Source organism: Engystomops pustulosus, chromosome 4, assembly GCF_040894005.1.
Source record: "Engystomops pustulosus chromosome 4, aEngPut4.maternal, whole genome shotgun sequence".
In the NCBI taxonomy this organism is placed as follows: domain Eukaryota; kingdom Metazoa; phylum Chordata; class Amphibia; order Anura; family Leptodactylidae; genus Engystomops; species Engystomops pustulosus.
In genome coordinates, this window is record NC_092414.1 from 57,043,142 (window position 1) to 57,058,178 (window position 15,037).

A 15,037-nucleotide genomic window follows, 5' to 3' on the forward strand; every position below is an offset into this window, starting at 1 on the left:
TCTGACCCCTGTCTTTTAGATAAGGATTGTTTTCCTCACAGCCCCATAAAATCTGAGTTAGAAACTTGCCTGTTATCTAGGGATCTATATAGCTGAGGGGGCGTGGCCTAATGTCATATGACCAGGAAGACATCTTCCCAGGTCCTTTAGCCTCTTATTATTAGCAAATTGTACCCCATGCACATATCTGACTGCATTAAAAATGACCGCATGCCTGCATGGACTTCTACTCCTCTCCATGCAGGCTGCTGTGATTTCAAGTGATATGATATACTGTAATTTCATGAGATATATGCTTATGTAATATTTATGTTTTCTTATGCTTATGTTTGCTAATGTTAGAAAGCTGTAGGACCTGCAATGATGCCACCCTGGTGACCTGACATTACTACTACGTGCAGAGAAACCATGGGGCAGAGCTGCTGGATTCAGCATGAGGAGGCCACGCTCACCTTGACTGGTTGTAGGCATCCTTGTATACCAGGTAAAATTTTTAGCTAAAAAAAGGATGTCAGTTAGTTAATAGGGGTCTATGGGAACCTGCCACCACCTGTATTTGTGAAAAATGTGGTGACAGGTTTCCTGATATGTTAAAAATATATATATAAATTTTCTTGCTTGAATAAGTCTAGCCTTTTTATTATAATATAAAGAAAATGGAATCTGATAATATTTTTAGATGTGCACAAAAAGATTGACAATAATCCCACTCAAATAAATGATCCTATAGAAAATGATGAAGTGGTTACTTGAGGCCATTTTAATGACCATTGAAATTGTACATTTTAAACTGTAGTGAAGTATTTTTTTGCATAAAGTTAATTATCAATTTTGCAACCCTAGACCTTATTATCCAGTAAGGAAAAGGCTGGTATTTTTCAAGTGCACCTGCTCAGAGCAGGTGAGTTTTTGCGACTTTTAAGGCACAAAATAATGATAGACGCAGTGCAAACATCTGCAGAACAGCCATTTACTATATCAGATATGGTGCAGAGACTGTCAACCACCAAGTTCTGGAGTTTCACTTGCAATCAAAAAAGTAGCAAAATAGACTGCACCAAGAAATTGTGCAAACAAATGCTAAAAACAAGCGAAAATATTATGATCCATGTCCATCTATGTTTGTCTTTGGAGCTCTGCTGCCATCATATTCATTACAGTGGTTTTGGGCCAACAGTGGCTGGCAGTGTCTTATGCTATCTGGGTTTTCTGCAAAAGTCACATGAAAAGGAATTTGGTAACTTTGCATTGTCCTATGTTCATTTGGCGCAATGGAAAGAAGCCAAGCAGAATTTATACCACAACTGAGCCAAACAACGCCAAACATAGAAAAAAAAAAACACTTATAAATGACCACCACTGTATTTAATAAGGACACAGCGGTCTTGCACTTAGTATCAGTAATATTTTTGGGCATATGGCAGATGGAATCATCACAGATTTTGTTTTTAGAGACATAATATTTCTGCTAGCAGGACACTCAAAGAAGGACAGCAAATTGTAACTGAAGTTAGGCATCGGTGTCCATAATGGCATTGGTCAGGGGTTACCCTCCTCCATTTAACAGAAATGTAAACTAAGCCTTTTAATTATTAAAAAGGGTGGCTAACATCAATTTTACATGACATTATTATATATAGCAATGTAATATGCAGTAATATACAGAATTTGACAAAAGAGGCCACAATAAAATTTATTCTTAAGTTAGTTAACAGGGTAGCCAGACAAAAATTGTGCAGGCCCTTGTAAATATAGTTCATAACTTGAAAATAGAATCTCAAAATTATTGAGTTCATGGGATTTAAGTAACATAAAGATGGCTGAAAAATGTTCGTCAAGAAGATAATAATACTTTAAAACTCTGTAAACCTTTACAGATGTGGCTTCACGGATATCAGTGATGATTTTCTGGTGCTTCTCACTTCTCCTCTCAACCCACAGTTGGGGCTGTAAGTTTTAGGGCCTGATATGAGAGTCTAGTGGGCAGTCCCCACTTTTTCATGTCTATGGCATGTCAACCTCCGCGATTGATACTGAGAAGTGAACACAGTCCAATATGTAGTTCACTGTTATTACTGTTGAGAATAACAGCATTCATCTTGGCTAAATGGGAGGTGTTGAAAGAAAAAAGAAATACTGTGCTGCTGTTAGTGAAGCCCCCAGAGCTGGCTGCCATACATAAACACATTACTTCTGCATACACACTAGCTGCTTGAACTGTCCAGACAGGACTGACTCATACACAGTTGCTGGAGGATGGGGCAGCAATTGATTACTTCTGCCTGTCAGGGACAATACAGTGATGACGTATTCTTGGCTTATGTTGGGCAGGACAAGGCTGAAGAAGTGCATAATTACGGTGAGGAGAAGCGCCGAGGCAGCAACAGAGCCTCACTATCATAATTCTATCATTTGTTTTTTTTTTCAGCAAAACTACTCATTTCAGGGATTAAACAAGATATATTTCAGCATCAGTGTAGCTTCAGCATTCTCAAGGTATGCTAGGTTCATAAGATTGTCAGATCACCAGATTATAGTCCTTTTTTGCAATTGTATCCATATCTGTCCATAATAGTGCACAGAAGACAGATCTTTGCCTTTTTTAGATAATGCGTGAAGCTCTTAGTCATGGTCTTCGAAATGTGTGATGTTATAAAACAAACCACTGAGGCCTTCACTAAACAACTCTAGTTATACAGCAAATAACTTAAATCCAAATTGCCGCTTACTAAGTATGGAAATGCGATACAATAGACTTATTAAGGAAATTTTAATGAATACTTTTCATTTTTTTCGACAGCATGTATCATTTTCTTGACATAAAATATAATTATCGGTAGGATACATTTGTTGCTGTTTAATAATATGGAATTGATCAAGGGGTGTGAATACTTTTGCAACCCACTGTTTGTGTGTATATGTGTATCATTTCAGTTTTTTGTTAGTGGTATGTGTTGCCATGCTTGAGATTTTTTTTTTGTATCTTGGTACTTTTTCCATATCTGTATCAGTAAACTGTAATATCACACGTTCCTGAACTGATAGAAGATATGTAATGATTTGTCTTCCCCGGCTGGCAGCCACATACCACCAAGATCTAGATTGATGGCACTGTTAAAGAGTATATTAAAGGTTTTATTTATGAGGCTTTCACATTACCACGAAGGAAAATAAGTTGTTCACTTCCTGAAGCTAGCCAAATGAACTTATCACTCTCACTTTGGTTGCCCTGGAAGATTAATACTTCCTTACAAAGGCACTAAATTCAAATACCAAGAATTGGAAAGATATTTTGCACGTTGCATTTGTCATAACTGAATCTGAATTTTAACAAACTTATCACACAAGGTTGTAAGAGGGCTGAAGAGCACTATGATTATGATACATGTGAAATGTCGCTACACTGTCATTTCTACACCCAATTGTTGTAAATAATGCAATTACAAACAGGTAACTTAACATTCATCTAGGTTTTATAAATCACAGATTGAGACAGGATAATTTGGAGCAGTGATTGAATTCATTTTGCTAAAGTGGAGAATTTGCCAGTAAAAATGTTTCCTGATTGACTTGAATATATTTTACAATTCTAATTTTACGACACGTCTTACTCAATAGCGAAGAATATGTTTTCCTGTTAGTAGATTTTTACTTTCAGTGTTTTATCCCCATTTAGAAACCAACGTAAAAATGAAAGCTTTTAAAGGGGTAGTCCAGTAAGTTATTTAACCATTTCATGATCATTTCAGGAACCAAGGCCTCTCCATGTGTGACGGGTGTCAGCTGTATAATTGAGAAGTTGTATGTGTGATGATATGTGGTGGTCTCAGTTTATGAAAAAAACTTAGATTATATTTGTCTTCTTAATGTATATTTTATAAGTGTAACTTCAGGCAAAAATTTTTCTTCAGTCAGAAGCTCGGATTCAGGTTTGGCTTTCACCCACGATCGATGCTGCCAAAGTTACGTCATAGGGAAAACTTGACATCATTGGGGAGTAACAATCCTCGTAAAATTGGCAGCATGCACACGCTGGTGGCATTTAAAGAGTTAACAATCACAATTGGTGCCAGCAACAATTACTAATGGCAAGCTCTCAAGATCTCCTGAAGTCCTGCATGATATCAATCACAGAGGCAGCATACAGAGACCCCCACTTTGACTTCAGCCTCCTTGACTTTATACAACGAATTTACATATTACTTCAAAGTTAATTTTCTGGATGATGCCACTACATTGGACCATGAAAGAAACCAAAACTAGAAGGTATTACATTGTTTGACAAAATAGTGGTAGTGGTTTATTACGGCAATTACTGATGACAGGTTCCCTTTAATTGGAGATTTCCTACAATATGAACAGTATTCTGTATGATCCTGATCAGCAATGTAGAGATCTTACTGTACAATTACTATTCCAAGCTAGCCTTGTCCATTTCCACCATTGGTTTTATCACTAGTGGGGTGGATTTATGGATTATTGGAGAAGAAAAAAAGGGTCGCTTTTGGGGTAGTAATATCACTTCAGTTCAATTCAACTCCAGTACAAAATATTGATGTAAGATTTATTAATTAGTTGAAAGAAAATACATTAAAATAATATGAAACAAACTGATCAATGTCTTTGTAACTTATTTCAGGTGTTGTACACCCAAAAGTACAGTAAACAGTAGTCCACCAGCATTATATATTTCATTTTTATTAATTTATGCTTTCTATGAATTTCAAGCAGCTAAATGTATGTCTAAAGTGACTTTTAATGTTATTTACTAATTTATGATTTTGTATTATAACTGTGTGTATTTATACTGCATTACTTTTTTATTATAGAATCACCAATTGTTTTATGCATTTAAAGGAAACCTACAATTAGATTTGATGCACTATAAAGCAAACATACCTTGAGAATGCTGTAGCTACACTGATGCAAGATCATATCTTGGTTAATCCCTGTGCTGAGTGGTTTTGCTGAAAAAACAATTATAAAATTATGATAATTAAGCTATGTCACTTCTGTGGCTGGCTTTCCTAGCACATTAGTTATGTACTGCTCACAGGATGATGTAATCACTGGATTGTGTCTGAAGGCAGAATAATCAATTGCTGCACCATCCCCCAGGAGCTGTGTATGAGTGACCCAGCTCATGTTGATTAGTTCTGTCTGGACTAAGCCCCCTGTGTCATACATGCTCGTGTAACAATCATACAATCCAGCTTTCCCGAGGTCCTGAATGTCATAATTGTTTTTTCAGCAAAACCACTTAGCTTAGGGATAAAACAAGATATGATCCTGCATCAGTGTAGCTACAGCATTCTCAAGGTATGTTTGGTATCAATTAGTATATTTATATCTACGTGTATTGGTGTTCTATGGTATATGTGTTTTTTTTTATGTGAGTTTTTTATATATGTGATGTCTTGTTGATTGATGTAATGCGGATGTGACACTTTAAAGTTCCCGTTTGGGATAATAAAGTATTATTATTATTATTATTATTATTATTATTATATTTCCTTTAAGAATATTTTCTATCTTCGTTAGCTTTTTCTTACTTTTTCTTTTCTTAGGGGTCTAATTATATGATAGATGTGTTTCTATATATAAGCAATCATTTTGTTAATGTAGAATCTTTATACCAACATTTATTTAATTGTGATTTACCAAAGACCAGTTATATCACACTTCATACCCACATGCATTATGTTTACACATCTAGTCTTCATTTTTATAAATGGTCAATACTATCCCTAGCTGTAAGGGCTGTAAGTCCCTATTATTGTGACGCCAGATAGAGGGTCTTGTAATCATAGTTACAATCACACCTTCGTCATGACAGTTGGCCACTTCTTCACGCTGCTTTCCATGAGTCACAGAGGGAACAATAGACCCATGTATTATACTGTAAGTTTTACAGTTCACTGTTGACTAATTATGTTGACTAATTATGATAATATATGGGTTGTTCTTGAACTGTATATTCCCTCATTCCTTACAATTTCTACCCTCCCCTTTTAAACGTGTCACGAGAACATTGATATCAGATTTATATTCTTTTTATGTAATGCCTTTTAACTAAATAATAAATATTACATCAATATTATTTACTAGAGTCAATTCAGAATATTTTGATGTGGACACTACAGACCTAGGGGTAGCACTCCAATAAATCCCATATTTTTCTTTTCCAATTTTCCTAATACCAATAACGGCTCCCTTTGTAGCATACAGATTTTTTGGCTTGGTCTGTTGCAGGACACCTTTGCAACAGCCTTATAAATCCAACCTAGGAGAGTAGTACCAAGTGTGTACCCCGAAGTGGGTGTTTCTCATTTATGGATTATGGAATTTTGTGGTTAACGTGAATTTCTTATGAAGAATTCAATTGGGATTTCCAGACATTTTAGAAAACCTGTTGGGGGCCAGGGTAAAGATGGGTAAAAAACAAAGTGAACTTACCCTACTCCCAGTTCCCAAATTGCTCCTTGTTGAAGACAAAAACTCTTAATTTTTTCAGAGGCTTCTTTACTCTGTCACAGGGAAGATGATGAGTGGTGCTAGTCTTTAAAAAATGTCTCCCATTGTTGAAACTAGCACATAAGCACAGAACACTAGGAATTTTATTCCACAAACAATATTTATTAAGATTATGTACACTTAAAATATAGAGATCACTATGGCGATTAACAGCTTTATATAAAGAGAAATGGTCAGAAAATGTTTGATCTATATGTGGAGAGCAGGAGAGGCTGAACAGATTTATAGTTTTTGTGGAGAGAGAACAGGAATAAATGGTAAAAGAAAGTATTCTAATTTAAGATATAGTTAAATAACATTCACAAAATAAAACTAACTACTGTATATACTTGAGCATAAGCCGACATGAATATAAGCCAAGGCCCCAAATTTTACCACAAAAAACTGGAAAAAAAAACCTATTGACTTGAGTATAAGCTGAGGGTGGAAAATGCATTGGTCACAGCCAGTATATACCAGTCAGTCCCTTTCCCCCCTAGAATATAGCCAGTCCTGCCCCCAGTAAATAGCCAGCCCCCTGCCCAGGTATATAGGCAGCCAGCATTCCCCAAGTGTATAGCCTCTGTATATAAACAGCCCCTTGCTTCTATAAATTGCCAGCCCCTGCTCAAGTATATCGCCAGTCCCAGGTTGCCAGTCACCTTTCTGAAGCATGTCTTCTCTTCTTAGGTTCGGCAGCGGCAGGACATCACAGCTTTTGCGCTAGAGCATCAAACGGACTTGCTGCTGAAGGACCGAAGAAGAGAAGACATGCGGGGGCTTCGGAAAGGTGAGTAGTGACTTTTTTTGTTTGACTCAAGTATATGCCAAGATTGGGTATTTCAGCACATTTTTTGAGCTGAAATACTCTGCTTATTATAACCGCGTGAATACGGTACTTTTTTCCTATGTGGTGTATATAAAGTAAGATGTCAAAAACTGAACTTTATGCCCTGGAATCTTGAAAGTTCAAAAACAAAACTGCATATGATGAGAATTAACAACCTTTGATTTTCAAAGAATTATCCCTTTACATTGTACTCGTTTGATATAAAGGTTCTGTAAAAATGGCTGTGAAGAATATTTTTTGCTATTTTTTAAAACTACTTTTAAAATTACTGGAAGGAATGTAAAGCAGCATAAAATGAACTGGAGTACTGTATGTAATACAGATGGTAAAGCATAGGGTAGTTAACTATGATAAAAAGAGAAAATTTCCGCTTTGGGTAAAAGGAAATTTTACAGCTACACTATGTGTGTTTGGGACTGTGGCTTGGATTGAAATGTCAAAACATTATTATTTCATATCATTCTGGCATTTTGTAAGAGGAAAGTCCTTTAGGACCATTTATAAATGGTGCAGCTGTACTCTACAAATGGAGCTGATGTGCATGTGGAGTAGATTGGAACAAATGAAGTCAAGAAGCCAAAATTACTGGCACCTTCTTCAAGCTGCAATTACATCCTGGCCTCGGTATCCTTCCCAAAAAGACATGTGTAGACTTTTGGCTTCATTAATCCGTCACCTGGAACTGCTAATGAGGAAAACTGTATATCTGGTAAAGCAAAAATAAAATGCCCAAAGTAGGATTCAGCCAAATTGAACCTAATAACTGACTCGTATCAGACTGCATTCAAAAATGTAAAATAAGCAATAGCAACATCTGTTTGTGAAAGCTGTAAATGAGAGATGTTCATTTATACCATTCCCTAGAGGCTCCAACACTCGAGACACCAGGATGACACGGAGGTCCCAAACATCAAAATTATCTCTATATTGGATCCATCCATCCATCAAGCTTTTTATAATTACAAAACATAAAATCGACAGTAAAAAACGGCAGAGGGTGCTACATATTGTCTCAGCAAGGACTGTAAATGACTTGTTCTGCCTCATCAAACACTTTTTTGGTTGCATTGTTGTTATTTTCCTCTTTATAACCTGGACAAGGTAAATGAGTTTTATGTGTTTGTGTGATCTGAAATAATAACATTACACATTATAACCACACATTCTGAAATCTATAGAAATTAATCCTTTTGGGATAGTAGGAGTTTGGCCTGGTATTTGTAGGTGACCTTGAGAATGAATGACAAACGACATTTGGTGAGCTAAAAAAAAATCTGTATGTTATAAAAGAAAAGTATTTAACAGCACAAACGTGCTTGGTTAAGTAGAAAAATTATGGGGACAAAAATGCCCCTCCGTCAGGCAGAGCACTAGGGGCTTTCTTAGTTTTGTTTGAAATCTAAGAGGCTGCTCCTTGGAATACTTTTGGCTTTGTAGATCTCTTCATCTATGACCACTTAAAGTTGTAGAGAATTACTCCTTAGTATCCGAGCAGATCTGAAAATATCTCAGAGCTTGGTTTTAGACAGTGGATGTTTTTGTGTTTCCTGGATGAAAACTATTCCAGCTGTACCAGTACTTTATACGTGAAATTAAAGAATACAAGTTTTATCACAGTGCTGGTCAGGGGCAGTGTAAGACCACCATGGGCCCTGGGCTATATGAATATTATAGCCCCTACAAGTCTGGAATCACTTCCTACATGTTGTACTTGTATCAGCTTCTTGGGGAATGGCGGATGTGGCGAATGGCTTTCAATCTGCTGTTTCAGGTCCTTTGGAGGACTTTCTAAGGTCCTGAAATGGATCTTGTGTCCATGTGTATTGAGAGCAGGAACATATGTATGAGGATTTCATGGGTGAAGGCCCTTCATGGGCCTCCTAGAAGGCTTGGGCCCGAGCTACTGTCCAAACCGCCTATATTATAATGCACTACTGGTGCTGGAAGGCATTTTTCTTGCTGGGTGTACCAGCTGCTGTCTCTATTCTCTGGTTTATCTGCTCGTACACTGTGTATGAGAAAAGGAGAAGACATGGGTGTTAAATATGAACTCTTTCTTCATTCTAAGGGTCCCCTCCAGCTTTCTAGTGGCATTGACTTTAGGGACTCATCTGGGTGGTCCAAAAAGCAGTTAAGATTTTGTTTGATGTTTTTTATATTTATGCATTCTATGTAACTGGTGTGATTTGAAATTCTACTTTTTTATGTTGAATGACAAGACTGGGGGCTTCAGGCTATCATGGCAACCGAAAGGCATTCCCCAATGACATCATGGGGAACATCTAATAAATTAACTGCTACCATCGCTGCCAGCACTGGTCATGGCAGTTATTGTTCTTGTTTTAACAGGGCTTAATACATGAGTCCTCTGCATATACACTTAATGGCACCAGGTTGTTCAATAAAAGTGTGTAAAAAGGGAATCAAAAATGTATTTAAAAAAACTTTAAAGTTAAAAAAAAAAATCAAATGCATAACCAACATTGTGTATTAAGTACACAATATATTTTATTGGGAACATGTTACCTAAAACTACAAAAAAAAATTACATGACCTTATTCCCCTAATAACAATAATCTTTATTTATATAGCGCCATCATATTCTGAAGCGTTTTACAAATCAAAGAATCAATTAAATAATTTATTTAGTGTAGACTTTAAACAGGATGAAACATTTTGAGAATCTTTCTCTTTACTGACTGTCCTTTCCTGAGTTACCTGCATTACCTACCTACATAGCAGAAATGTCATACTGTATGTTCTTTGATTCTGAGATTATCATTAATGTGTCCTAAACATGTGTTGTGTCTTATAAAAAGTGGTAAACAATACATATTGGATTTATTCAATAAAGCACCCTAATTCCTAATTACAATGTCATTTATCTAAGAACCGCTTCAATCCTGTATTAACATCAAACTGCAGGGGAAAAAAGCCTTTATTGGCATTCTGATCCAGTAATTTCTATAGAAAAAAACGACTTTATTTTTACCAACTAAGACTGATCAGATGTGATGGCATTTGAATTACAATTCACTTTGTTAAAAAGAAATTCATTTCAAAGACCCGAGGAATTTCTATCAAAGCTAAAATCTTCCAGGCATTCTACTGTCCAGCTCGGATTAAAATGAATGCCGTAAAACATCAGACCACAGTATTCCCCAGGGTCTTCAAATCTAGTTTGCACCTTTATCAGAGAGTACATCACTCAAGGACAGCAGATTAACTGCATCTAAACAAACGTATCAGTGACAATTTAGACATGTAATATTCAGTATCTTTTATCTCACCATTTCTTTCCCAAATCTTTTCAATAAATGTATTTTTCCAACCCTCCTTGGGCTTCATCTTAACTAGAGGAAAGTCATTATTCTTCCTAAAGCAGCCAACCAGAAATCTGTTTTGCAAGAGAGCAGAACACCGTGTATATGAAGATTCTTTAAGATTTATGGATTTTTTTACACAACTGAATTCAGCTAATGTTTCAACTGTGCTGTAACTACTTGTGAAGGATTCAATGTTAAAAGGTCTTTTTCTTATGTTCTTGACATTCCCTATTCTCCATATACAGCAGGAAAAAATGGCAGTACTGAAACACACAATAAGATGCAGATCTGTTTACAATCTCACAGGGTAAAACTATTTATGCCTTCACTGAATATATGAGCAGTGATGTATATACTGGATGTGTATTATTTTTTGTTGTGGTGGGGTTTTTCTATATTTTAATGTTTAACTGTGACTTATACCTTTACCAGGCAGTATATTTAGTCTGTGCACAACTGTGTCAACCAATAGGTTTAGTTATTTGCTACTGCCACAAGTGTTTCTAAGCTTTTTCAGCTTTATCCCCTAAAGTCGGATGTGGTATTTGATGTGATGGTGTCAAGTGGTCTCTTCATCCCTGGCAAGTCCCAGTGTAGGAGGCAGCTGACCCAGATAATCTATATGACACAAGTGCAGAGTATGAGCAGGAATAAGCCAAAGATTAGGTTGTATGTGTAACACCACAAATGGTACAGAGAAATAAATGCATATATAATGCTGGGCCCACACCATAGACACAACTAGAAATAGGCACATAAAAGCTAGTGTGTAATAACGACCCAGGAGCAATACGAAGTCATGTAGAAAGAAAATGGTCTTTATTGAATCACATCTCTAAAAACAATTAAGATGTCACTGCAAAATGTGATTAAACAAGGGTCTGGTAGCAATACACTAGTACACCCAAAACCCTCCTCACCCACATCACCAATAGTGGTGTGGAGACTGACCAAAATAAATAGCCAACTACCAGCACAATAGATAATCCAAGCCACTGTAGTACATATGAACAAATACAACGCTGGGATTCAAGGACAATATGAGCAATGCAGCAAAATGAATGGTAGACAATATAATAACCAGTCAAGGTCCCAAAAGTACGGTCAGGAGGGGTCAAGACAGCCCCACGCGTTTTGCCACAAATGGTGGCTTCTTCAGGAGTCTGATGAGATGCATCGATAAGTGAATATATATATATATATATATATATATATATATATATATATATATATATATATATATATATAAATATATGAATCAAGCTGGAAATAGGCCAATCATGTGAGAAGTATAATTACCTGCCGGCTTGATTGGCCTATTTCCAGCTTGATTCATATATATATGGATGAACAGCATATGGCAAATAGTGGCAGTGCTTCTTTAGACCTGATGATTTTGTGACCATCAGGTGTCTGATGTGTGCAAACCTGCTGGCTCTTAAAAGACATAATACATTCCTGCATGTGACTTCATGGGTCTACTGGAGCCTAAATAGTGACATCATGGCCCAGGCATTCTGCTGGATCTCGCCCGTTTTTTGTCTACATTCGCACTAAAAAGTGTCTTTGGAGCTTGAGTGTGTCACAGTTTTGTTTTCACCGACACTTTCGAAAGCTGTGCGCCTAAAGTGGCGTTTTGGTGTGTGTTTCTAGTTTTTTTATAACATATGTTACTGCGATTCGACACAATTGTGTCGCAACAGCATGAAGCAAATGTACCAAAAAAATGCCGCAGCTGCGTGCACATCCTGAAACCGGACCAGATAAATTGAGAGCATGCGCCACTATTAAATAATGTGGCGCAAAGTGCACATGAGTGAGACAAACGGCACTAAGGCAGATTGCACCAGTTTTCATATATCAGGAAAACAATAAAAAAAATTATACACACAGTACAAGCAAATGTTAATAGTGTCCAGAATGTTAATGGTTAATTAATATTAGGTATTATGGTAAGGTAATTTGAGACCAAATACTGCCCTAATGTGAATTTGCATGTGCAGAGAAATGCAAATGCAAAGGACTAATACATTACAATACTGGTGGAAGAGGTCAGTCATCAGCAGAACAATAAGGGTTATATTTTGAAGTCAAAATAACCAGAAGAGTAATTATCAAGCGACTGAACTTTTTTATTATGGGGCCTTGACAGTTCCTTTATAACATTCTGTTCTATGGGTGTATGATTTTCAGTATCCCAAGATATATTTATTATGTCATTGGGTTGTTATAAATTCCACAATAATTCCGGGCATAATTAGTGAAGCTATTACTTTGCAAACTTATAGTTTTATGTTGGAGCTGAAAAGAAATCTTACATTTTCCAGAAGTCAAAATTAAGCAATGTGAAACAGAATCCGAAAAAAAGACAATGAATTATTATAGACCAAAAGCAATTATATTTTGCAGACAGAAACATACATTCCCTGACTTCCTTGTCAAGATGTTGAAAAAAGATTAAAGAGGATTTTTGTCATTGAAAATTTGTTTCAGAGAGGAGAAAAAAGAAATTCTGCTGTTCAGCTTGTGATTTTAATAAGATGGCCTGATAGATGCTTCTCATCGGAGAAGGAATAAAAGGAGAAATTGGACACATGCAACAGGTCTTCTCAGCTTCTTTAATCTGATGTCACTCATCACAAAACAACCGGTCACAAAATCCACATCTACAAGATGAAAATATCCCATGAAACATCTAATCACACCTTAAGAAATGCGGAGACCTTTTAGCAGAAGATGTGATATTGTCATTGTGCAAAGTTCGGCTTGTGAAATCTGTGTTACAGGATTTGTTTCAACAACTGGCGGCTGCAGAACTGATCGAGGGTCTCTGTCTTATTCCTTAGGATATCTCAAGTGTATGAACATTTACCTGAAGCAAACAATTGGAGAGTACCATGCTACAAAATATCTTCCTGTGGTTAATATGACGTGTCCTCAACAAGAAAAGTGTTCGGCAAGTACAGTGCCTTCATTAGAATTTTTTTTTTTCTTTTTACTCATATTCTTATTAACATATTGGAAATCCAAAACTTATTTTTTCCCCTTTGTGTTTAATAAGGTAAGAGGTTTCTAGGTATTTTTGTGGGATTTTTTGTTAAGTTTTTTGTCAACTTTTTTTTTACTTTTAACTGAACAACTTTACAGGGGTTTTCCCATGAAAGAAAATTGTTAAATTTCAACCCTCTAGTGATGTTAACACAAAAAAGATAATTTTTATCCCCTTACTTTTTTACTCAGTTTTATTGCTGTTTTAGCTCTTGTCACTCCCTAGGCTGGTCAGTGCAAAATTCCAGAATGTGGGCAGGGACTATCTAAGCAGACACATTATGATTCATCTAGTTCTGTGAGCTGAAAATGTGGTTAGATTATCAGGGTCCAGGTGTATATACATTTTCATTTATGTTCTGAACACTGTACTAGTATCTGACACCTAGAAAGAGAGATGAGACAGGTCAGAGATGATGAGATCCATGAGATGCCTATTACACACAATGATACAGTCAGCTCTCCTACATCTCTGCTATTACACAACACACTGCTACATCTGCTGTGCCTTCCTCCCCTCCCCAGATAAAGAACTTATCTGTCTGTAGTGTTGCACTCCTTACGCTGCTCCTGGCAGGATGTCAGGGTAGAGCTCTGTCATGGAATGGGAGGGTCTAGAAGCAGAGAGCAGAAGGAGACAGAAATCTCAGCTCCACAGCTATCGCAAATAAAGCTAAGATGGCTCCCGACCCCAAGTCAGAAGATACAGGGTCGGGAACCAGGGGCAACTGAAATTGTGTACACCAGGACTGATAGAGACAGGTTGGACTTATATCTGTGAAATGTTGTATTTTTGTTAAGAACAGTGAATTAGAGAATGTGTTATTTTGTTATCCTGAGTACATTTAAGAAACTTGTATATGAGGGAATAGCCCTTTAAGCCCTGAGCACCTGTTTTCAATGTTTATGAACACGTTATTTTCAATTTTTTATTTTTCTGTCCATTTAGCTGTAGGGTTTCTTGTTTTTTTTTTGGATGAAATGTAGTCTTTAATAGAATAATTTTGGTTTTCATATGTCCCACTGATGAACTTTTATTAACCCTTTCTGAATAGTATACTTATAAAAGAACAAAAATCTAGTGTTCTTCTAAACAAAAGTTCTGCGTAGTGTGAGGGCTTAATTTTTGTATAGAGACCTGTAGTTTTTATTTGTACACTCTAGGGGTTCTTAACATTTTTTGATCGCATTTAATTACATTTTTAGTGTGATGGATGAAAATTTTTCAGTTTGTGCAGTTTTTTCCTATGTTTATTTTTTTTCTTTTTAGTTTTGTCGCCTGGGTTTGTCAAGGATGTTA